Source organism: Suncus etruscus, chromosome 3 (genome assembly GCF_024139225.1).
Source record: "Suncus etruscus isolate mSunEtr1 chromosome 3, mSunEtr1.pri.cur, whole genome shotgun sequence".
Lineage (NCBI taxonomy): Eukaryota > Metazoa > Chordata > Mammalia > Eulipotyphla > Soricidae > Suncus > Suncus etruscus.
This window is the reverse complement of record NC_064850.1, coordinates 160,128,218-160,154,549: the sequence shown is the minus strand read 5'-3', so window position 1 is coordinate 160,154,549 and position 26,332 is coordinate 160,128,218. Positions and strand designations below refer to the sequence as shown.

The following is a 26,332-nucleotide window of genomic DNA, read 5'->3' as shown; positions in this document are numbered from 1 at the left end:
GCACTGGTGAAGGGGAGTGTTCTGTTTATGACTGAAACCCAACTACAATCATGTTTTTGTAATCATGGTGCTTAAAATAAATATTTTATAAAAAATAAAAGGACAACTATAAACCACTTTTTATTTTTGTAATTTATCTGCTATTTTTATGAGCCATTTTCCTAAGATAATAGCACCTTTTGTAAAAATTTTTGAGTCAGTTAAGGTAAATTAATTTGTAGTCTCTATTATGCTAAATTAAAAGTAATATACACAATTACTACAGTTAAGGAAAATGCCAAAAGTGTATTCATTCAGGTCTGGAGACACAATAGAAAGGGGCAAGGCCCTTGCCTTGTATGCAGCAATGTCAAATTGACTCTTAGCACAACAAATCCCTAAGCACAGAGCCAGGACTAAGCCCTGAGCACCATCAAGTTTGACTTCAATTTTACAAAAATTACGATAAAAATGAAAAGGATATGTTCATTAAACAACTGCATATTCTCCTATTCAAAACAAAATTGTGTTCAGAAAATGACTTCTTAGAATAGTAAATGAGGGAGAGTAGGATATTTTGATAATAGTAAGTGGTACTATAGGAAATCAATTCTTTTGAACTGTGTCAAAAAGGCATTTTAGGGGGGTTTTTCCTCAGGAGATAGTGTCCTATCCAGCAGTTGTTGAGTTTTGCAGTATTGGGGGCCAGCAGGGCCACACTTGGTGATGCTGGAGGAGGGAGATGGTAGGGGAGCATGTAGTACCAGAGATTAAATTTAGGGTCTTGAATATGCAAGGGTTGTATTCTAGCCTTTTGAGCTATATCTTTGGAAAATCTCCTTTTCTTTGTTGTTGTTGTTGTTGTTGGGGGGGGGTTGTTGAACATGGGTGATGCTCAGAGGTTGCCCTTGGCTCTGTGCTCAGGGATGACTCCTGGCAGTGATCAAGGAACCCTCTATGGTACTAGGGATCAGATTGCATGCAAAACAAGTGCCTTGTCTATGTACTGTCTCACAGCCTCCCCTTAAAAAGGCTACGAAAAAAGTACCCCAACAAAGTGGAAGGAGCCTCAGGCTGCAAAGGTAGTCTTCCAGCCTTACCTTGGTGGTACCTATACAGAATCTCTTTCCACTAACAGGCACAAGGTACTACTATACTTGGGACTCTTGTGCTCCGTCCTTTGCCTTTGAATTTGATGATCTCTTCCCTCACACTCTAACCTAAGAGCTTTCAGAACTCATCCTCATTCAGTCCTTTATTGTGCAGATTTTTTTTTCCAGACATCCTTTGGGCCAGTCAGGGATAACTGCTTGGCAGTTCACGTTCCCTTTACTGAAACACTAACTATCTGTTGATTCAACTAAGTATTAAGCTGAGAAAAAGAATGGAGAAAGAAACTTATCAATTGATTATAGGTAAGTATCAGTCAGTTGGTCTTAACTTTATGGTATTATACGGTATAATTTATGTGATTTCTGCTACAGATGTCCAGACAAAATTTTTTTAAAATGTTGAAAGATAGTATATATGTTTTATAGAAAGAAGTCATAAAGTACGTGATTAAATAAAACATTTCCCCAATAGGCAAAGTAATCTGTGTGAAAATGGAAGCTAGTGCAATCTGTGGGAAGTCATGAACTGAGCTGGCATATTGACTCTTTCAAGATCTACAATCCATGTGATTGTAAGCATAATAGTGAATTCTTTTTGGAGGGTACTTTTTTTGGGGGGACACACCCAGAGGTGCTTAACTCTGGGCTCAAGAATTACTCAGGGATAGGGATACCAGTGATTATATGTTGGTTGGCTGAATGCAAGGCAAGTACCCCACCTTATGTACTTTCTCTCCACCTCATCTCCCAAGCCCTTAGAGGCATGAACTCATTTAAGTGAGCTTCACCAAAATCCCTATTACTGTGATGATCTATTCTGTTGATGGAAAATGAATGCATAGGACACTTTAAGTCATCTTCGAGAATGACAGGGACTCCACCTCACCTAGATCAAGTCTCTTTGTACCTAGTGATAACCACTATCGGGGTGCACTTATTGAAGTGATTTTATAGGGCACACCTTTACCCAAGAGGGATTAATTGATCAGTATCACCAGTTATTGTGAATTTTGGAGCAGTATCAGTGGTAATAATGCCAGCCAGGTACATCTGTAGACATCATCTTTCTCAAAGTACAATTGATAATTTTATTTATTTATTTATTTATTTTGTTTTAAGCCACACCCGGTGATGCAGAGGGGTTACTCCTGGCTCTGCACTCAGAAATTGTTCTTGGCAGGCTCGGAGGACATATAAGATGCCAGGACTTGAACCTGGGTTAGTTCTGGGATGGCTATGTGCAAGGCAAATGCCCTACAACTGTACTATCTCTCCAGCCCCTACAATTAAGTTTCCAAGATATTCACACTCCCCTCTTAGTTCTAGCACATGTTCTTTTAAGGAAACCAATTTTGCCTGTGAAGATTCATATATTCCTAACTGGTTAAGGTTTGGAGTTCTCTAAGTGGGTGGCACGGGAGATTGGCGGCTTTATAAACCCATAACCGACCTGGTGCAAATCAAGAGATGAAAAGTCAGCAGATTCAGGGAGAGATAAACTATTTTGCTTCTTTACCATTTATAGTTCTTTTGCTTGAGGTGTATCTGTTATTTAATGTTATTCCATGTTGCAATTCAGATTTCCCTTAAAAATCTAAGAATGTTACAAAGTACATTTCTCTCACTCCAAAAGGCAAAACGTTCAAAATGCATTTGAATACCCAGTCAACTAATGGAAGAATACATTATTATGATAGATGTCTGCTCCATGAAACAAATAAATATTATGCTCAGCTTCACACAGAGATACCTCAGCCTTGCATGATTGTAGCACAAACCCCCATTTAAGGAAAAAGAAAAGGAGCTAGACCAGGAGGCAGACTGGCATGAACTTCAGTTAATAAAAGGCCTCCGTGGAATGGAAGACTCAGGTGTTCAGGCTTCGCTTAATATATTATTCCAGAGAAGATGGCACGAGTGGTGTCTTGCTCTGAAGAGACCAAAACAGCTGTAAATGAAGGGATGGCTGAATACCATGGTATCTAGAAATACCCGCAAAATCCTATCCGATTAACAAAGAAACCCGTGCACACACGAATACACACGAATTAAAGGACCAAGGTAAGGATCTGGACTCATGTAACAGGCAGAAAGAAGCTGCTTTGGAACTGGGGTGGAACGAGTGCCCAAAGGACCTAGGAACAATTGGCTTCTTGAATCTGGTGAGTGCCGTAGCCTGCAAGGGCCTGTTGGTTGCAGTCCTTCCCTGCTGTGCCAAAAGGACAGGCACAGCTAAGGTGGGACTATCCGGGTGACAAGACACTAACGATCAGGACCGGACTGTCCACAGCCAATTCGTATAGCGACGGCATGTCTCCGAGCAAAGACAGCGATGGGCTCTTCTGAAATCCGAGGCAAAAATATACCTGGTCCCTGGGGCGTGCGTCAAGATTGAGCCTGGGGAGCAAATGGTCACCCGTCGGTCCTCGAGCAGACCCTTCTTCCTCTCCCGGGGTGCTCGGCCCATCACCATCACCCCCGCAGGGATGCTCAGAGATCCCGTGGCCCAGTCCGCAGAGGCGCGGTGCGCGTCGGGGTCCCCCGGCGGGCGGGGGCTCCGGTGACGCAGGGAGCGTTGCGTTCGGGTCCCTGGTGCCCGCACTGGGGAGGGCACCGGCTGCTCGGCGCCGACCAATCCGGAGCCTCGGTGTTCGGGGACCCTGCGGGGACGGGCAGGGGCCTCGGGGTCTCCGCGGGGCGGGCACAGCGGTTCGGAGCTCCGGGGGTGTCCAGCCTGGCCCGCGGGTCCCGCTGGCGCTCCCCTATTCCCGGGACCCCCCGCGCGGCCCCCCGCTCCTGCAGGCTCGGGGAGCGGGCATGCCGCTGCGGTTGCCGCCCTTGCGGTGGTGCGGGCAGCGGGCGGCGGTGGCCGCAGCCGGAGCGCGCCCCGGGACGCCGCCCTCGACCGCGCCGCGCCCCCGGGCCCCCGCGGGCCCCTGCGCACGCGCGCGCCGGCTGCCACCCCGGGGCGCGCGGCCACGACGCGGCGGCCCGGAGGCGCTGCGGGCCTGCGGAGCGCGCGCGGGCCGGATCCCCGGCGCCGGGGGCCCTGGGTACCTGCAGCCCCGGGGCGCTGCTAGAGGGAGCGGGCCCGGGGAGCGCAGACCCGCCGCCCTCGCCCACCTGCACTGCGCCCTGCGCTCTCGCCTCGGCCTCCGCTCGCCCCCAGAGCGAGCGAGAGAGAGAGATCGCCCCAGCCCTGCGCCCCCGCTCTCCCCTTCCCTTCCCCGGCGCCCCCTGCCTTGCTCTCCCGCCCCCTCCCCCGGTTCTCCAGCCTCCCCATTCATTAGGTCCCCGCCCGCCCATTCCGGGACTGCGACCTCGGGATGCTTGGCACCTCCATGGAAGTTTAGGGCCCGGACTGTGCAGCCCTAAATTCGGCCCCGACAAGGGGACGCAGCCCTCGCTGCCCTGCCCGCAGGCCGGGGAAGACGGAGGAAGATGTCTGTGCCCAGGCGGATGCTGCGCGTCTCCAATCGCTCCCTGTTCGCCTTCATCTTCTTCTTCTCCCTGTCCTCGTCCTGCCTCTACTTCATCTACGTGGCTCCCGGCATCGGTAAGCACCCGACACACCCTCCCTGGCAGGGGTCACCCCGGAGGAAATGCGGGCGGCCACTTCTGCAGCGTTGGGAGCCGGAGGAAGGCGAGTCTGGTGTCGGAGAGGAATTGGGTTCGAAAGGTTATGTTCGGGGTGTCGCCTAGACCTCCCTTCGGGGCACGGCCTGGGTCCCCGAGTTTCATTCTTTGCACGTTTTTTTTTCTTTTTTCTTTCTCACTAAGAGGCTGCAGTTAGCGGACGCATCTGACGTGGGGATGCCTGGCAGCTTTGGGCATGGAATAGCTAGCTCGCCGGCTTCAATTTAATGCTTAATCATAGTTTGGTTCCAACCCCATCAGATAGGAACGACTGGTTGTAGGACTGACATGGGGGGAAACCAACACCCTGGAATGAGATCAAGTTCAAGAACGTCTATGGTCACATGTTCTAGGTCACTTTTTAATTTTTTTTTTTTTTTTAAAGAATGGGGTCAGTGGACATTTGTGACACATTTCTGGAATTTGTGGGGGATGCGTGGTCTTGTAAAACGGGGCTCCACGATTTAGTTGGCTTTTCAAGGGTGGATCGACGACTGTTAAGATGGTTTCTGAGAGTGACTAAAATACTAATTGTGTAAGATAGTCAATAGTTGAAATGTTTTTTAAATTTCATTTTATTTTATTGACACCTGGCAGTGCTCACGGCTTACTTCTGCCTCTTTGCCTGGTGGACTACATGTAGTGCCGGGAATCGGACTTGGATTGGCCGTGTGCAAGGAAGAGGAGCACTCGACCTGCTGTACTGTGTCTTCGACCCTTGTAGTTTAAAATGTTTACCTATGTATCAGTTTTGGTTTTGGGGTCTAAGTTTACTTTTCTATTATCTATTGGATTTGGCCTCTTAATTAAACATCCTAGTTCTTTAGGTAATAGGAACTTTATTTATTTATTTATTTATGGCTATTACAGCTCATCACATTTCCAAAACTTTTCTGCCCTCCCCACCCAGCTCTTGTGTATTTAACATAAAATTACTTAGCAGTCTCTCTCTGTCTCTGTCTCTCTGTCTCTGTCTCTGTCTTTCTCGGTCTCTGTCTCTCTCTGTCTCTGTCTCTGTTTCTCTCTCTCTCTGTCTCTGTCTCTCTGTCTCTGTCTCTCTGTCTCTCTGTCTCTCTGTCTCTCTGTCTCTCTCTCTCTCTGTCTCTCTCTCTCTCTCTCTCTCACTTCTTTCCAGATAGAAATAGTCTTTTGAGCCAGTGCCATTTCTTCCCTGAGCTAAAGATGCAAGGACTTTTATAACGTGGAAACACCTGCAGAATTTTGAGATTATTAGGGCATTTCTGGATACTTAGAGAGGACTAAATTGTGGGGTAGGGGAGGGAGTCTCATGGACAGAGTTTCATTTTCTAAAAAAGGTAACATTACCGTATGACTTTTTTTCTGATGTAATTTTCACTTCAAGGAAGATGGTTAAACTCAGATTATGAATCTGAGATATGAATTGCTGAGGCCTTGCTGTATCCTAAAATAGAAGTTTTAGATTAAATTTGAGGAGGTATGAATATTTTAACATGGTATTTTCCGTTCCTGCAGTCTTTTCTTTTAGCTAAATAAAACACCCCCACCACCACCTTTAAGCTTATATTAGAAATGACAGTAGTTCAGTGGATTTAAAGTAGTTAGCCAAAATAGCAGACTTTTCTTAAACTCCTGCCATTTTGGTAATCTAGCATATTTTATCTGCAGCAATTTTACTTTCTCATGCAGCTCTTTAAAGGTTAGACATCTTTATGGTATGCTATTTTATCACAAATTTGACTCAGAAAATTTGGGAAAAAATGTTGCTGCTTTCAAGAAATTTATTTCTTGGTATCTTCTGACACATTAAAGTTATGATATTTGAGAAATTATTTCAAGGAAATTAGAATTTCAATTTTTACTTGATAGACATTCATATTTTATTTGTACATTGATAGGGTTTGTTGGGACATTGATTATAGGATAAGTGTTTCTTAAAATTAATCACTGGACTCAAGTGCTAATTTAAATACTAGTACATTAGCTACTGTCTTGTAGGTTCTATAATTAACTTTAATATTATGCAATCAAGAGTAAAAATCAAAACTTATAAAGTACTATCTGCCATGTTAAATTGATATAGTTAAATGTAGCAGCTAAAATTATATTTATCTTCAATTTTTTTATCTTTTAAATATTAGGAAGTAATTTCAAAAATTGATATAATCATGTTTAAATGCTTGGATTTTCTTCTTTGCAACAAATACTGTCAGTTTTTCTTGAGGTGTCAGGCTAACTTTGTTCATTTCTGGAACAATGTAGGTCAAATATAGCAGCTTAAATAACCAGTTTGCAGTTGTTCTTTCAAATAAAAATGATGTTCCATGAAAAATGTAGTTAATTCACAGTGTGACAGTCGATGGCACACTTTGATTTTCAGTATAACCATGCTACTATGATATGCTGCAGGAATGCATAAATGCGTGTATCTCATTTCATCATGGAGTTGTTAGTAATAAAATATGCCTGACTAGTTTGGATCTTATAAGTAGTCTACATTGGATATACATAGATCCTCATAATTCACCTAAATTGCATTCTGGGACAATAAGATTTTCTTATTACTAATAGCATACACTGTCTAGAACATTTTTTTGGCTGATCCTAAATAAATGTTTCAAGTCTCTTATTACAAAATTCACGTTAATCCTATCCATCCTTTTTCTTAAACTTGAATTATATTTTCCTTCCTTTTCCATCTAGATTCCTCTTTTTGTTATCTTCCTTCTCATGACAGTTCATTATTTCAGTTAGTCTTTAGATTAATTTTGTCTGTGTCCCTCCCTTGCTCCCTCTCTTCCTTCTGAACAATACACTGCGATGGAGTGTAGACAATCTAGGCTGTTTAGTTTTCCTGCTTGCTCATACTGTTCCAAATTTGATGGGTCAGTTTGGGTCATTATCTGCAATGAGTTCTCATCAAAGTTAGAACTCATTATTTGGGCCCGGAGAGATAGAACAGCCAGCACAGTGGCGTTTGCCTTGCAAGCAGCCGATCCAGGACCAAAGGTGGTTGGTTCGAATCCCGGTGTCCCACATGGTCCCCTGTGCCTGCCAGGAGCTATTTCTGAGCAGACAGCCAGGAGTAACCCCTAAGCAACGCCGGGTATAGCCCAAAAATAAAAAAAAATGTGTGTGGGAGAAACAGGAATTGTCTTTATAGTATGACTTTATTACCTGTTAGATACTGGTCTACAGATACTGGCTCTCTGCATTGGGCAGTTCATGGAGAAATTTCCCTCCTTTACCTGGAGAGGCAGGAACCTGCATGATTTCTTATTCTTTGCCAGCCTTTATGCAGAAGTGCAGAAAGGTGAGGGAAGCTTCAAGGGAAACTTGACCAGGCTGAATTGAAAGTGGAATCCCATTTAGTATGAAGCCATGTGTGACTGATTCATTCAGCAGATATGAAGCAAGAACTTTAGATGTTTGAGGCACCGAAAGCAGATGATTAAGATATTGCTCCTTTTGTCATACTACAATGAGGTGGACCTTGTGGAAGAGCTCTGGCAAGTCCATGGGAAGCAGGCAACAGAGAGTGAAGGCAGATGAAGGTGGTAAATTGGAGGGGGCCATTGAAGCTGGAATAGGATTTCTCTGGACTGAACCAAGGAATTCTAATTAGAGGGAGCAGTGAAGCCATGATAGATTCCAGAAAATAGCGAGTATATCTATTTGATCATCACATAAAGTATTGGATGACAGAGGCACCAGATTGAGAGCATCTTACTTAGGGTTCCCTTGTGTAGCTTCCTCAGCTTTACCAAAAACTGTTCTTGATTGGGAAAGAAGTCAGTATACCTTTAAGCTTTTGGGCAGTATTGTGGGGAATACCGGACAACTTCCCTAATCATAACTTTACTCCAGTCCAAATTACAGTACTCAGCAGAGGTCCTGACCTTTCTGCTAATCAGTGGTTTTCTTTTTGAGTCGAGGTGAAATCTGATTGGGCTACTTTGGTGAATTTCTCTGTGTTTATACAAATTTCCTGGCTCAGTGTTTTGTTATTTGTTTTCTTTTTCCATCTGTTGGGTTTGGGATGATGGAGATCAGAACAGGGGTATGAGCATCAGTTCTGAGCTGTGGGAGCTAATTGCATAGGTAGATCCCTTCCTGAGAGTCTGCCCTTTTGGTTGGTGTTCTAGTTCTCCGAAGTTTTCTCAGAGCCCTGACTGGGTACACCTGGTTCTGCTCTTTCTGAACTCTTCCAGTATGTTTTGCATCTCAGAGGTCCATTTGGCATTCTCCTCGTCAAGATCTCTGATTTCCATGGCTCCTTTCAGAGGCTCTTCAGATTTGGGCCCAGTTTGGTAAGTATAAGGTCCCTGGTTTGTCTTGGAAAGAGGCTCCAGCCTTGAGTGGGGCTTAAGACAACTGTCCAATGAAAGGGGCTCATTTACTGAGGTTGGGGAGCAGGGCTGGGTGAAGTGAAAGGGGAAAGAAGATTCAAAGGACCATGACACTTAGAAAACCTGAGCCAAGGGGGCATCACAGGAATGAGACCAGGTTTGAAGATTTTAGGAACAGAACTAGTTACAGATGTGTGTGATCTGGGAGGATGTTATTTACTTATTTGTACAGGATGTTTATCTGTACAAGGCCCTGAGGTATACATCTGATAGGATCCATGTAGTTTCCTGGTCTTGTGGGGAGAAAGGTTGGAATTAGTGAGACCAGGTAAGGTCTTTGTTTTTGTGCTTCGTTCTTAGCAGTTTGTTGGGTGGGAACTTCAATCAGTTGTTGTCACACTGGCCTCTTAGTACAGCCCATTACTTTCACCACATTTTCTTTGTTATAAGAGTCAGTTGATCCAGTCCATACACAAAGTGCCTCTGTTAGATTGCCATTCTTTAGCAGTATATCTAACTCAGCTATATTATTTCTGTTTAAATAAATCTAAATATTAAATAAGTCTAAATCTTACCTAGAAGAAATCAGGCAATTTTGAAGGGAAAATTAATTCATTGAAAAGTAATAGTGCTAGACATAATTTTCTTTTCTTTTTTGGGGAGGATCACACTGGCAGCATTCAGGGGTTCCTCCTGGCTCTCCGCTCAGAAATCGCTCCTGGCAGGCTTGAGGGGGACCATATGGGATGCCAGAATTCTAAACACCATCCTTCTGTATGTAAAGCAAATGCCTTACCTCCATGCTATCTCTCCGGCTCCTAGACATAATTTTCCACGTGATTAAATTTTTTTTATTAATGTAATGTGGGCTAAAGAAATGATATAACACAACAAGCCCATGAACAATCAAAGTGCCATTTCCTGCCAACATAGTTCCTTGAAAACTTTCAGGACTTCAACCTGCTTTGTAACCTCAGTTTTATTGCCAGAACTTAAGAGTTTGTTTTCACTAGACATTATCTTTTCCTTGCCTTCTTTCTTTATAAACAATTTCTTTTATATATCACCTATGAGTGAGACTGTCTTATATTTTTCTTTTATTTTCTGTTAATTTTGCTATGTGACATTTTCGAATTCCATCCATGTTGTAAGCAAAAATTATGATTTCTTCTTATAGGCTGAATAGTATTCCTTCTCCACCTGATTCTTTTCATGAATAGATTTGAGGTCTATTAAATAACATAATAAAATGAGATCATGATGATTCTATTCTGCAGCAGACTTTGTCATTACTGTCTTTTAATGTTTATTATAGGTAAAAATAGCAATTTCTGTGGAATATTTTAAAGGAGAAACTTCTTGTTTAGATTTATAATCTCTATGCAGGTATTCCAAAGATTATTTGAAATTCGGGGTGGGAAACACTATATTTTTCTTTTGAGGCAGTGTAGTGTAGGTTTGGATGTTGCCTGGTGGTGTCTGATGCCAGGTGAGTTCACAACAAAGCCAGGGAAGAACAGCTCAGGGTGGGGCAGAAAAGGCTGAGGACCAGTCCCTGGAGTCTCAAGACAAACCTCTCAGGGAGTAGTTGCAGGCAGAAGGCTAGTTCATTGTGGAGAAGGGTAAGATACTTACACAGAGGCCTCCCCAATATGATGCAGAGGTTTGCCTACACCTGGGAAGTTTAAACAAAGTGAAGCAAAGGCCATTACTGGTCACAAGACAAATAGGTGATGCTTGTGAATGTGCAGTGTTTAGTGGCCTAGGGTGTGGGCTCCGCTTTTGGGAGGTAGCTTTGACATTCCAATAAACACTAATGTCCCTCATCCAGGCGTGCCGTTGAGGGTTCTTTCAGGACCTGATGAGAATTGGCTTTATAGGGGTCTGCTCTGAACTCCTTAGATGGAAACTTTGTCCTGCTTCTCTAAGCCCAGTCACACCAGTTTTTCTCAAGATGTGCCACTAGACTTCTCAGGTGGCTTTTTCTTTTTAAGTAGGCCTTGTCCTCTGTATATCTTAGCTATGATGTCCTTTCCTCTCTCAGAACCCCTGTTTTTGCTTCTATGTTTAAAATTCCAGGAATATGGGAACCTTATACACAAAGATCTTGGTGTCTCCATGCTAGTAGGACAATTTTATGATCAAGAAAGCTATTCTGGCAGATCAAGATAGTTCCTTGCCAAGTCTCATGTTAGTGGTCAGCTGGAGGAGGTGATATTTTTAGGAGATCCCAACTTTTCATTGTTCCTGAGTTAAACTCATCAATATAGCCCTGAAAAATGGAAGATTTAGAGAGAAATGGGAGCTCTATAGTCAATTAAAGAGATACTATATGAAAGAAAGATGAAACTATTCGGGGAAGCAATGAAGCAGATTTGGAGGTTAATGTCAACAAACCAAACCATTAAAAACGATTTTTTTTATTAAAGCATTGTGACTTACCAACTTATTCATTGTTGAATTTTAGACATATCTATGGTATTCTAGAACCAATACCACCATTGGTGTCAATTTTCCTCAACCAGTATTCCCAAGTTCCTTCCCATACTTCTCTCATACCTCTCCCATACCTGCCCTCTTGACAGGCACCTTTTTAAAGCTTGGTTGTTAAAGTTTGGGTCTCCTGATTTAATTGTTATTGACTCTGGTTTATATATGACTGAGGAGTGAACAATGAAATAAGTTGCTTTACTCCTTTTATGATATGATTTCAGGCTTCGGGGATCCCAATTCAGGATCCTCTGCTAATGCTGGACATGGTGCTTTGTTTTGGTAGCTACCTAGCATGTGCTTATTTCATATGTCATGTTGTATGGCATTTATAATATGCATTCAGAAGGTGATACATCGTTGCTCACCCATTCAAGGTCCAGACTTGTCCCTGTCCCAGGCCCTCTTCTGTCCACACAACTTTTTTTTGACTCCTTTTCTGGGCAGCCTTTCATGTTTGTCTTTACCTAACATATAGCTTGCAGGTGGGTAGAAGTCTGCTTGAGATGAGTGGAGTGAATTTGCATAGAAAAACTTGCATTTCTTACATCTCATGTGGGAGTTCCTAGAGGTGCAAAACCCGAGTGGGCTTTGTGTATTTTCAGTATGATACTGGTCAGTTTTCATGGCTGCCATACGTTATCACGCGACTCTTGGCACCATACCTCAGACTTTAATCTCAATCACAGCTGCCTGCCTTGTCCTATTCACTCATTTTTGTTTTTTCTGATTTCCCTTCTTATCCCTCTAAACTTGTTTTTTTCTTTTATACTTGGAGGACAAACAGATTTTGTATTGAAAGACCTTTACTTTCCATGTTTGCTTTAGGTCAGGACAATAAAGAGACTAATACACAAGTAATTTTATTTCAAGTTGAATCTGGCTTAAGTGAAAGTTGAAAGTTGTTCTGAGGATTTCTATATGATCATTGGTATTGGGCAAATGAAGAGTATACTCGAATCTTGAATATTTTGCTTCATGTTTTGGGCTCACTGGAAAATTTCAGATAGCACCCCAGTTTTATTTTTCTCTACTTCCTAAATTCTATATTGTGCCAAATTGATTCATTATGTTTCATAGGCACACTTGTTCATGATGAAAACAGAACTTGGCAGAAGTTGAACAAAATAAAACAAAAATCCTCTTTGTTTAATATAGGATGGATAGCTAAAAAGATGTTTATCGGTAGTTAAATTTTTGGCAGTGTGGAAAAGCAAAATATTTAGTAAAACATACTTAGTAATTTAAAAAATTAAAAAACCTTTTCATTGAAATAATGAACCTAGTTCTTTGCTTCTATCTTTGTTTTCACGATTATTTAATTACTCAAGTTAGTAAAAATCTTTAGTTCCATCAAATCATTGTGTTGTCTTTTCATTGAAATGAGCATATTTTGTTATGTTTGAGTGAACTGGGCATAAATTAGAAAGGTTTGTAAAGAATATAGCTTTTTATGAAAGGAAAAATCTACTTTTAAGTATGTTACAAATGTTACTAGTTTTAGAGAGTATTAACAATGGTTTTAAAAGATAAGTTCTAAAAAACATGGAAAAAAGAGAAAAAAAAAGATGAGTTCTGAAATGAGTTCTTATTTTCCAGGTCTTATCACCAGATATTCTAATTCTGATTCATTTTGAATATAGATCCCTAGGTAATTTTAGACTCTGAGAACTTTATTTCTTATTAATAACCCAAATAGTGTGTGAAAAAAATAGAGTACTAAACAGGTTTACCTTTTATAAATTGACTAATATAATTTCATCTTTTGCTGAATCATTCTTAGCTTTTAAAAACCAGATTAACTTGTTCTTAGTAGTATGTTGTACTGCAAACAGAGGTGACCATAATGGTGAAGAGTTTTTTTCTTCTATAACATGAACAGAGTAGACAGATACATTGCTTAATACAAGAAGAATCATGTTTCCTTATGAGTCTTTCATGATTACAAGACTTTTTTAAGTAGATACTAAGTTTGTTAGTCTTTTCAAATATTGGAAAGGTATTGCCCCATCATCAAGTACTCGATTGACATTTGCACGCAGTTTGGTTGTACTGCTCACCAAAGAATGGTACTCTTTTGGAGGAGGGAGACTTGGGGCACACCTGGCAGTACTCAGAGCATTGAGGGGATCTCAGAAGCCTAGAGTTGGAGCTGGGAAGAGATTAAGGGCTGGCTTGTATTATCTGTGCAGCCCCAGAGTAGCACTTTTGACTGCTGTGCTTGCTCTTATTTAAATTTTTTTTTTTTAAGTTGTCATGCTTGCGGGGGATGCTGTCTTTAGTTGCAGTGTTTGCAGGCATCTCGCTATTGTATGGCTAGAATTTTTTTGTTTGTTTTTGGATCACACCCGGCATTGCTTAGGGGTTACTCCTGGCTCCATGCTCAGAAATCTCTCCTGGCAGGCTTGGGGGGACCATATGGGTGCCGGGATTCGAACCACCGTCCATCTGCATGCAAGGCAAACACCTTACCTCCATGCTATCTCTCCGGCCCTGAATGGCTAGAATTTACTATTAGTGCTGGGGAATCACAGATAGCAGAGCTTCCAGGGTTATGCTCAGTATATTCAGAAGAACCAATGATTGAATTCACAGCCTTCTACTTGCAAAGCAGGCAAGTAGGCACTTTGGTAATTTTGTGTTGTCTTCTGTTCCAAGTAGAAATAATCTCTAAATCTCGTTTTGTATTGCAGTTGACTGGAAACATCTTTTTTTGGGTAGTATTTTTAAGGGTAACATAAGGTTTATTATTGTAACATGCTACTTTTGTTTCTGGGCCATTCCCTGCTGTATGAGATCAGGGCTCGTTTTGGGCTCTATGTTCAGGGCTTTGGATTCTGCTCAGGGAATACTCCTTCGGACTAGAGGAGCCATGTGGGAATTCCAAGGATCGAAGCTGGGTTGGCTGTGGACAAGGCAAGCTCCTTACCTGCTATACTATCTGGCCCATGTAATATGATCTCTTGATTGAAACATCTCGTTTTATTTTTACACATTTGAGGTTTACGAGGGTTTTTATGACGACTAAAACTGCAGCCTTCTTAATAATTAAGTTAGTCACTGAGTAATTTTGACTCTTAATATGGCTGAGATTGCGTTTGTCTCAGAAGAGAAACTCCATTTTTATTTTCACTTGGATGAAGTGGCCCAAGAGAGAAATATAAAGTGGTTTTATTAATATGTAAGTATACTCTAGCTTTTTAGGGTGGAGAGAGTGGGACACACTCATTGATCATCAGAGGCTATTCCTGGAACTGCACTCAGAAATTACCCCTGGTAGTACTTGGTGAACCAAATGGGATTCCAGGAATCAAATTTGGGCAGGCAAGGCCAAGTCCCTACCACTGTACTATTACTCTGACCCCCAGTATGCTTTAGCTTTGGAATTCTGAAAATTCATATTCCATGTAGTATCCTTTGATTATGTATGTTTAATATACTATCCTCTCATGAATAAAAAAACTGAAATTGTGAACGGTATTTTAATTGTGATAATACAAGATAATTGGGAATGATTGTAAACATTAGTTCAAATAATTCTTTTTAATTTCTTTTCATTATGACAGTTCTAAGTGAATAGATCCATTTTAAATTCAACTTAAGTACTCTGACATAATCAAATGCTAGCGATTCAGTAATATTTCTGGATGTGCTAGTTTATGATTTGAACATTTTGTCTGCAATTTCATTGTTTACTTACTGATTAGATTTAAAAAATTTAATTGACTGCATTGTTCCTTCCAAATTTCCTCACTTCTGATTCCACTTTTCTCCAATGTGGCTTATAATGTCTAAGTCTTAACTCTGAAGTGCTTTGAAGAAACCATTTATTTATCTTAAGTGATTAAAGTTTTAAACTAACATGGAACTACTAATAGTTATTTTGTCAGGAATTATTTTTATATTTCTGGATTTGTTGAACAAATTAATATATAGAAATAAAAACTTTGTCTACGGCCATACCACCCTGAACGCGCCCGATCTCGTCTGATCTCGGAAGCTAAGCAGGGTCGGGCCTGGTTAGTACTTGGATGGGAGACCGCCTGGGAATACCGGGTGCTGTAGGCTTAAAAAAAAAAAAAAAAAAAAGAAATAAAAACTTCAGTGCTAAAATGTATTAAATTAAATTAAAATTTTTTGTTTAAAATTGAGGCTCACAGAGAGAACTCTGCATGCTTTGTATATGGAAGGCTAAATTTGATCTCAGAATATATCGAATGCCTTGGAGCTCTGCCCTGAAATTAGGAAAGATTTTTTTAACTGATATAACATTGTTTTACAATAGTGTAAATATTTATGCTTTAGGGATATATTATTACCATATAAGACCCACTATATTTCCCCCTATAACTGTATTTAACACATATAGTTTACCTTCAACATTATTGAAAATAGTATGTTTGCTTTACTGACCTGGATAATGTTGGTAAAAATTTTAAATCCTTGTTAAATTTTTGTTTTATTGATAGTGTTGACTTACAAGGATGCATTAGTTTTAGGCATGCACTTTCGCACCTCTACAGATGTATCTCACTATATCCCACCACCTAAATATCACTGTCAATTGGACACCATCTTAATATCCCTCCCTTCTCCCCATCTAGTCAATTAAGTTTTGTGATCCAAGATTTCTTTTCTTTCTTTCTTTCTTTCTTTCTTTCTTTCTTTCTTTCTTTCTTTCTTTCTTTCTTTCTTTCTTTCTTTCTTTCTTTCTTTCTTTCTTTCTTTCTTTCTTTCTTTCTTTCTTTCTTTCTTTCTTTCTTTCTTTCTTTCTTTCTTTCTTCTTTCTTCTTTCTTTCTTTCTTTCTTTCTTCTTTCTTTCTCTTTCTTTCTTTCTTCTTTCTTTCTTCTTTCTTTCTTCTTTCTTCTTTCTTCTTTCTTTTCTTCCTACCTTCCTTCCTTTCTTCTTCCTTCCTTCCTCCTTCTTCTTCCTTTTCTTCTCCTTCTTCTTCTTCTTCCCCTTCCTTCCTTTCTTCTCCTTCCTTCCTACCTTCCTTCCTTCTCCTTCCTTCCTCCTTCCTTCCTTCTTCCTTCCTTCCTTCCTTCCTTCCTTCCTTCCTTCCTTCCTTCCTTCCTTCCTTCCTTCCTTCCTTCCTTCCTTCCTTCCTTCCTTTCCTTCCTTCCTCCTTCCTTCCTTCCTTCTCTTCCTTCCTTCCCTTCCTTCCTTCCTTTCCTTCCTTCCTTCCTTCCTTCCTTCCTTCCTCCTTCCTTCCTTCCTCCTTCCTTCCTTCCTTCCTTCCTTCTTTCCTTCCTTCCTTCTTCTCTTCTTTTCTCTCTTTTTTCTCTTTCTCTTATTTTTTCTTTTTGTTTTTTGGGCCACACCTGGCGGTGCTCAGAGGTTACTCCTGGCTCTATGCTCAGAAATTGCTCTTGGCAGTCTCAGGGGACCATATGGGATGCCGGGAATTGAACCACCATTGGTCCTGGGTTGGCTATGTGCAAGGCAAATGCCCTACCACTGTGTTATTTCTCTAGCTCCCATGGTCCAAGATTTCATTTTTCTTTTGTATTGTTTATTTCTGTTGATTTTTTTAAAAAAACATCACATCTATGTATGTGATATTCTTTCTTCTCCTTCTGATTTATTTTTTATAGCACAACCCTTCAATTCCATTCATGTTGTAGCAAAAGGCAAGATTTAACCTTTTTTATAGCTGGGCAGCATTACATTTTGTATATACTCACATCAATTTTTGCTCATCTGTGTTGGGTATTTGGGCTGGTTTCAGATCTGGCAACTGACAATAGAGCTACTATGAACATAATGAGCATATATTGTTTGAATTTTTGTTTTCGTGATAAATGCCTACTAATGAAAAATAAATCATAGAGAGATGCAAATCAAAACAACAATGAGGTACCATCTCATGCCACAGAGACTGGCACACATCACAAAGAATAAAAGCAACCAGTGTGGGGATAAAGGAACTCTCATTCACTGCTGGTGGGAATGCCATCTAGTCCAGCCTTTCTGGAAAACAAGTGGAGATTTCTCAAAAAACTGGAAATTAGGACTGGAGTGGTGACCCAGTGGTAAGGTGTTTGCCTTGCATGCGGCTGACCTAGGATGGACAGTGGTTCGATCCCCAAGCATCCCATATGGTCCCCCAAGCCAGGAGCAATTTCTGAGTGCATAGCAAGGAGTAACCCCTGAGCATCACCGGGTGTGGCCTAAAAACCAAAACCAAAACAAACAAAAACCCTGGAAATTGAGCTCCTATATGATACAGCAATACCACTCCTACGAGTGTGCACTGGGAACACAAAAACACAATACAAAGTCTTGAGAAGGTAGTGGCTAGCTTCCAGCAAGTGCTGTCCTCATTTGTCTGGGCCCAGTGACTGATAAAATGGAAAGAGAAGTGTTACTTCTCAGCTCACAATCAAAAAAGAAAAAGAAAAAAGAAAACTGAATTATATATTAAATCTGTGTCTAATATTTGAAAAAAATCTTCATACTGATTTTTGCTTGTTTTGGAGCCCACACCAAATTCCTGGTGCTCAGGAATTGATCTACACTCATTGATCACTCCTGGCAAAACTTGGGGATCATAAGTGATGACAAGGATTAAAACTTGGGCAGTACTGTACTTTTGCTTCAGTTTCTCTATACTGCTTTCCATAGAGATAGTACCTGTGTACATTTTTGCCAATACTGCCAACAGTCTGTCTACTATCTAATCTTTTACTTATCAGTAATCTTCAGTTCCATCTCTGACTTTTTAAAAATTTTTTTTACACACATTGACCTTTTCAGCTTATTGTCCATTGCATGTTATTCTCTGGATATGCCATGCACTAGTGCATTTCAAAGCCTCTGCTGATCTGTTTCCCCCAATGAAAAATTTTTTTCTTTTTTTTTTATCTAAAATTTGACATTTCTTTCCAATACACGGACTACAGTCTTGCTCATATCTCTCCTGATTCAGAACAATTTCCCTTGAGCTTACTCTTTTATATTTTCACCTTGTCACTATCTACACAATTGTATTTTTCTTTTGTTTTCATTGTGTCTTTAAGATTAATAGTCCTTCTCTAATAGCATTTTTAATTCTTTTATGTTTTTCAAATTTTTTGGTTTGTTTTTGGGTCACATTCGGTGATGCTCAGGGGTTATTCCTGGCTATGGGCTCAGAAATCATTGGTCCTGGCTCGGGGGGCCTTATGGGATGCTGGAGATCAAACCCAGGTCCTTCCTGGGTCACCGCATGCAAGGCAAATGCCCTACCACTGTGCTATCGCTCTGGCCCCAGCATTTTTAATCTTTAATTTATTTTTTGTCATGGGGCCACACTCACTGGTGTTCAGGGGCTAATCCTAGATCTATACTCAGGAATCATTTCTGCAGTGCTCATGGTACATATGCAATGGTAGGGATTGAATATGAATTGCAACAAGGCAAATTCCATACCCATCTTGCTATATCTCAAGTCCCCAATTTTACCTTTTTGAGGGATGTGGGGGAATGACACACTACATAGTACTCAGGGATGACTCCTGGTAAGCCCAAAGGACTATATGAGGTGCTCGGGATAATCCCCCCCATCCCCAGTTCTGCCACATTCAAGACAAGTTTCCTACCTTTCTCTTTTTCCCCTCCCTTAGTAGTAGTACTTTGAAGGCTGAAAACTATTATGAGAAAGAACAACATTACTGGTGCCAGAGTTGTAGTCTCACTACGTTGTAGTTCCTGTTAAGATCATTTTGTGACCTTAAACAAATTAATCTTCCGCACTTCACTCAATTTATCTGTAAAGGAGGTAATACTAGTACTTATCTTTTAGAGTTGCTTATGAGCATTGCATTAATTAGGATAGATAAAGGAGCCTGATCAAGAGAGTGTGCTGTTATACATTAGCTTTTGTTTTGTGATTGTGATTTTGTGATTGTGATTGTGATTTGCCAGTTTTTCTTCAGTCTGGTGACATTGGACATGTTAAGTGCTCTCTTTTATTCTATACATTAGCTTCTTCAGCATGCTGAAACTCAGGTCAATTCATCTTGAGGGTTTTCTTTTCTTTGTATTTCCTTTTATTCTTCTGTCACACGTGCGCGCGTGTGTGTTAGTAACATCATAGAATTTTTATTCATTGATTTTTAAAAAATATTTTTTATTTTTAACTGAAACCCAACTATAGACATGTTTATAATCACAGTGATTAAACAAAGACACTTATAAGAAAAGAAATTAAAAATAAATTTTCAGGCCCGGAGAGATAGCACAGCGGTGTTTGCCTTGCAAGCAGCCGATCCAGGACCAAAGGTGGTTGGTTCGAATCCCGGTGTTTCATATGGTCCCCTGAGCCTGCCAGGAGCTATTTCTGAGCAGATAGCCAGGAGTAACCCCTGAGCACTGCCGGATGTGGCCCAAAAACCAAAAAAAAAAAAAAAAATTCAGTCCATTTTTCTTTTTTCTCTCCTTTTCCTCTTCTTTCTCTTATTTTTCTTCCTCTTCCCATTCTACTTCTTCCTCTCTTTGTCTTTCTCCTCCTCTTCTTTATTTTCTTCTTCCCCTTCTTCCTCTTTTCTTGTCTTTTTCTTCTCTTCTTTTCCTTCTTCCTTTTCTTCTTCTTCCTCCTCCTCTTCTTTTTCTTCCTCTTCTTTTTTCTTTTTATTCTTCTTCCCCTTCTTCTTCCTCTTCTTCTCTTCCTCTTCTCACACTTCCTCAAACTTCTTAATATTCTCTTCCTGAGTATCTGCAACTCTAATTATTTCTATGTTCTTTCTGTTGAGTTTATCAAAGACTTCTATTTTTATCTGTTCACATTTTTTGAGTAGTTTATTCATTGTCTGATCATTTGCTTTAAGGTTTGTTTCTAATCTCTTCTGCTGTATGGAGTTGTTCTGCATCTCATTCTCTGACTCATTGACCCCATCCTCAGCTGCTGTTACTCTCTTGGAAAGGCTTTCCATTGAGGTTTTCATTTCATCTACTGAGTTTTTTAAAATCTATTGTTTGTGTTTGGAGTTTTCTGAGTTCTATCATTGTGGCCTATTCAGCTTGATCTAAGCTTGCTTTGAGTTCTTTGAGCATCCTCCATATTAATACTCTAAACTCCCTATCTGAGAGGCTTTTCAGGTCATCTTCATTCTCTATATGTGGTGTTTTCATGCATTGTTTCCCCATTGCAACACTTGTATAGTAATTTTTGCTATGTGCTCTGCTGGGGTTCATGGGTTAGAAGATACTTGAGGCCACAGAGCGAAGTGGAGCAGCCACGCTTCTCTGGCTCCATCTTATTGGGTGGGGCCCTCACCGGTTTGGGCCCTGGAGATTGTGTTCAGTGGCATCTTCTTGGCTGTATTGTGCAGAAAAGTCTGATTTTTATGATAATCATTTTTTTATGGACATGATTTCAACACCACCGCCATCCCTTCCTCCCCCAAGGATTCCAACCTCTCTCTTTATAACTCACCCCAACTCAGTTGTGTGGATCTATTTTCCTATCATGTTGCCTTTGGATCTTAGTTGCTCTAATTACTGAGTATTTTTAAGTCCCACAGATGAGACATAGTAGGATTCTTAGAAATTAAACCTTTATCCATAAAACTTTTGCATTAGTATTACATCCTAGTTGGCCCTGTATTGATCAGGTTTTCACTATTTTTTAAAAACAAATAAATGATGATTAATAAGTCAGAGGGAGAGAGATAGGCACAAAATAGTCTCCCTCATCTATGGGTTTTAAGAAAAAGAAAAGACATTTGCAACAATCCTCAGAGACAAAGAGAGGAGGGCTGGAACTTCTAGCTCACTTCATGAAGCTCACCACAAAGAGTGGTGAATACCATTATTCAAATAACTACACTGAGAACTACCATAACCATGTGAACGAATGAGGGAAGTAGAAAGTCTGTCTCGAGTGCATGTGGGAGTGGGGTGGAGAGAAGAGAGATTTAGGACATTGGTGATGGGAATGTTGCACTGGTGAAGGGGGGTATTCTTTACATGACTGACACCCAACTACAATCGTATTTGTAATCAAGGTATTTAAATAAAGATATTAATAAAAATAAATAAATGAATGACTGAGTTTCAGTCATATGATATACATCACCTTTCACCAGTGCAATCCTTTTATCTTTTGTCTTTTCCCTCCTTATTTGTAGATTTTTTTCCCTCCCCCATGGTAATTCAACCCTACGGATTCCACTGTTTTTTCCCTAGAACTATTTTATCACATAGTATTTCTAAACATGCTTTCTCAATTCCAATCTCTTTTATAAACAAATTTTAATGACAAAATCAAAGGACTTTAATTTGGGGTGTTGAGTGACCCAAACTGCTCAGAATTTACTCTGGTATCTCTGCTTAGGGATCACTCCTTGAGGTGTTTAGGGGACTCTGGTGCAGGGGATGAATCGGGGTCAAGTACATGAAAAACAAGCGCATTAGCCTCTGTACTATCTCTCCAAGATCTTCAGACCCTTAATTTTTATTTAAGTTCCATAATTTACACTAGTATTATTGCTTTGGGAATAGAATATCAGAGTGCCTTCCCCAGTGTCTCTTGGTTCCTTCTTGTTCTATCTCAGACTCAGTGTGGGTCAGACTCAGCATTAGAGTTAGACTCTCTTTAAAATTAAAAATTGTTGTTATAACATTGTGATTTGCCAAGTTGTTTATAATACAGTTGTTTGAGGCATTAAATGTTCAAACACCAGTTCCACAACCATTGTGACTCTCTACTGGTGCCTCAGTTTCATACCCACCAGCCTCGCCTGTCCCCTGCAGAAACAAATTTAGTTCATGTTATTTGTTACAACCGAAAGGCAAATGGAATTATCAAACCTTAGACCAATAAGTGTTAGATTATACCATTATATCCCAAACAAAATTTATCCCTGGTTTCTTTGTATCTGTTTGTTTACAGATTGGTTTCACGCAAGACAAATATTGTATTATATGTAAACCTGTGTGGCACAGGCTCAGGATAGCCTGGGCTATCTGTCCTTACTCTGTCTTTACTCCTCCAGCCTGGGGGTGGTCTCTGTATTCAATAAAAATGACAGTTCTGGCAGGCAACTTGTTCTCCATATGAGATAGAAGATTGCCATACTATATGCATTTCAGCCTCAGCCTGGTTTGGATTATTTCCGACGTGATCCTGATTCAGACTTGGAAATATGGCGTGTAGGGTGATTTTTTACAAATAGGGTAAATTTGAAATAATTATATCTCCCAGTGTTGTTACTAAAGTATTGTTTAAAGATTTACTGGACTGTGTTTGGTGCTAGTTGAGCCTTCTGTGTTACTATTTAGGCCTACTGAGCTTGGTGGTTTTTGGTTTTTTTTTTTTTTTTTTTTTTTTTTTTGTGTCACACCTGGCAGTGCTCAGGGATTATTCTTGGTTCTGCACTCAAAAATGGTCCATGGCAGGCTCAGGGGATCATATGGAATGCTGGGAATCGAACCACCATTTGTTCTGAGTTGGCTGCATGCAAGGCAAACACCCTATCACTGTGCTATCTCTCTGGCCCTAGCTTGGTGGTCTTTCATGTAATTTTTTCATCAGATTTCTGTGATCTTACTGGGCTGACACTACTTTGAAGTTTTGAAGTGTCTGCATGGTCCAGGATCTGTAGATCTGGAAGAAATTTGATGACTCGACAATTTGATAAGGTTGAGTTGTGGAACTGGGCTGTTGCTGTCAGAGGAAGTTGTCTGCTGTGGTTTTATGTAGAAAGGAACATCTTATTTATTCTGAGAAAGTTCCAAAGTTTTCAGCCCAGAACAGACTACTAAGAAAGTGTGTCTGTTATCATTGACCCTGTCTATTCCTTTACTCTGTCTATGATTCCACATATCAGTGGGAACATTGATACCTTCCATTTACAACTATGTTCAAAAGTGTCTACCCAATCCAATCTCCCTTTTTAAAAATCAGCATTTCACTGGGCTTATCTTTTATTAGAATTCCTGGAGACACACTGTGTGCCATACAGTTAAGAATAAGGATACCAGCAACAGCATTCTGATATCATGAAAGGTGCCAAAACCAGGAAATCGCTCAGATCTCTGCTTACTTGACAGTGTTATGAAGCTATTTTTTTTGGGGGGGGGCACACCCAGCTCAGAGCTTATTCCTGGCTCTGCACTCAGGAGACTTTGGGTGGCCATGTGGTATGTGGGATATCTAACCCAAGCCAGCTGCATGTAAAGCAAATGTACTATATGCTGTGTTGTGGCTCTATCCCTACTTTTACTCCTTTTCATGAACAAAGGGATTGAGGAGATACAACTTTAGAGCAAACATATTACTTTGTTTTCTTTTTCTTTTTCTTTTTCTTTTTTTTCTTTTTTTGGTTTTTGGGCCACACCCGATAATGCTCAGGGGTTACTCCTGGCTATGTGCTCAGAAGTTGCTCCTGGCTTGGGGGACCATATGGGACACCGGGGGATCGAACCGCGGTCCGTCCAAGGTTAGCGCAGGCAAGGCAGGCACCTTACCTTTAGCGCCACCGCCCGGCCCATTACTTTGTTTTCTTAAGTGAAGAATGGGATAGATTCATAAATATATCTCTTCCAGCTGAAAGATAGGTGCCCAAAAGCTATTATAAATTGTTGGATTTATATGTGTGTGTGTTGCTTGGTTCTGGGAATCAAAATAAGAATCTCACACATTTAAGACAATGTGTTCTTCAGAGTTACACATACCTTGCCCCTGTACGTGGTTGATTTTTAAAGTACTTTTGAAGGTAATATAGTTTATTTCTCTGGTAAAGCAGTCCTTTAAATTAAATTAAATTTTCTCGGGGCCGGGTAGGTGGCGCTGGAGGTAAGGTGTCTGCCTTGCAAGCGCTAGCCAAGGAAGGACCGCGGTTCGATCCCCCGGCGTCCCATATGGTCCCCCCAAGCCAGGGGCGATTTCTGAGCACTTAGCCAGGAGTAACCCCTGAGCGTCAAATGGGTGTGGCCCAAAAACCAAAAAAAATTTTTTTTTTCTCATAATGCAGAGGAAAGTAGCAAATTAACAAAAATTGGAGTTTATGGGGCCAGAGAGATAGCATGGAGGTAAGGCGTTTGCCTTTCATGCAGAAGGATGGTGGTTCAAATCCCAGCATCCCATATGGTCCCCTGTGCCTGCCAGGGGCGATTTCTGAGCACAGAGCCAGGAGTAACCCCTGAGTGCTGCCAGGTGTGGCCAAAAAAAATTGGAGTTTACATGGTATAGTTTTAATTAAAGTGTGTGTGTGTGTGTGTGTGTGTGTGTGTGTGTGTGTGTGTGTGTTTAAGGTCATTTTATACTTGGGTTTGAACTCAGGACCTTGTATATTTTAGGTATGTTGCTTAGCACTTAACCCATATTTGCAGCTCAAGTGATAGTAGTTTTTAGTCTATTTCTGAGTTGTCTGGAGACCTGATGGCAATTCTGAGAAAGATTTCCTGACTCGTTTTCTGAAGTGTTCTCTTTTACAGTTGGAATAAAAAGTATAGAACAGGGTTTCCTTTCATTGGCTAACCAATAAAGCATGAAATTTATACCTCTATTTTGTATTTCCTGGGGTACAGTAACACTTAGCCACCAACTGGACTGGATATTCAGTGCTTGGACCCACTGATACAGAACTGCTTAGACAGGCATTGCGGGGAGCTACCAGATCATTACTTTTTATATTAGCAGGCATTAGCAGGAGTATTGTTACGTGAGTGTGGTTTAATGTCATTTTTTAATATTCGGAAATTAGAGAATTGGAACCATTTCCTTCTAGTTTAAGTGTGCTGTGTAATACATTGACACTTAGTTTTATTTTCCTATTAGCAATGATGTTACTTAAACACAGTTTCATTCCCTAATGGGTTTTTGTCTTCAGGGATTAAACCCAGGAGGACCATCAACCTAAGGAATGTAATTCAATTAGCTATCCACGATTTAAAACAAACTAATAGTTGTCCATTGGAGAGTTCAGTATCTAGATTTTCTCTCTATTTTTTTCAGCTAATGAATAATAATTACTTTGGAGAAGGGATTTGGGCCACAACTGGCCATGTTCAGGGCTTACTCCAAGCTCAGTGCCATGATCTCTCCTGGCATTGTTTTGGGGATCATATAGGATGCTGGGGATTGTATCTAGGTCAGCTGCTTGCAACGATACCAATGTAATGGTTCACTTTTGTCAGAAGTGTCCTCAAATAATCCTTCACTTAAAAACTTAAAAAAAAAACCAACAAATTTAAAAAGAAAGGTTTGGGCTACAGTAAGAGTTAGGTAGGGTGCTTGCCTTGTAGCTGATTAACCTGGGCTTGAGGTTAGGAACTCTGAACTTTGCCAGGAGGATCCTGAGCAAAGACCCAGGAGTAAGTCCCAAACACATCTGATGTGGCCCAAGAACCACTGAAGAGAAAATGGTTACTTTACATTGCTTCTTTACTAATTTTATTTACTCATTAGTATTTTGAGCATGCATTTATTTCTTTTTCTTTCTATTTATCACCAGCATTTCTAAGATCAGACTTAGGTGGGTACAAAACTAGGCCCAGAGACACAAGCATGGTCTTAATATAGCGAATGTTTAGCCTGTCTTGATTATGACAAAATCATAACAGTGACAACTCACATATTTTTTAAATTTATTTTAAACACTGTGGTTTACAAAATTGCTCAAATTAGAGTGTGTGTGTGGGTCTGTGTGTGCACCTGCCCAAGACTTTATCAGGGCAGGGGACTAGCCCGACACACCTCCAAAGAGCTCCAGTATAATCAACTGCAAGACTGGTATTTCTCTTAGATTCAAGACTAGGTTTGATGAGTCTGGTACTAGATAATGGAAACATCTAGAGCAAGC

The 26,332-nt window shown here is 40.6% G+C and overlaps 1 protein-coding gene and 2 non-coding genes across 3 annotated transcripts in view; 2 read left to right on the top strand and 1 right to left on the bottom strand.

Moving 5' to 3' along the window:
* The first annotated feature begins 4,309 nt into the window (after positions 1-4,309).
* B4GALT6 (beta-1,4-galactosyltransferase 6) overlaps positions 4,310-26,332 on the top strand; it is a 78,894-nt gene continuing 56,871 nt past the window's right edge. Inside the window, exon 1 of the mRNA XM_049770215.1 lies at positions 4,310-4,647. The gene's annotated coding sequence lies outside the window, so the exon portion shown is untranslated. The remainder of the gene's footprint in view (positions 4,648-26,332) is intronic.
* Positions 15,495-15,613, top strand: LOC126005504 (5S ribosomal RNA). Its single transcript, XR_007494558.1, has one exon. It is a non-coding gene; the product is annotated as a 5S ribosomal RNA (ribosomal RNA).
* LOC126004964 (small nucleolar RNA SNORA72) lies at positions 25,973-26,106 on the bottom strand. The gene has a single exon (XR_007494164.1). It is a non-coding gene; the product is annotated as a small nucleolar RNA SNORA72 (small nucleolar RNA).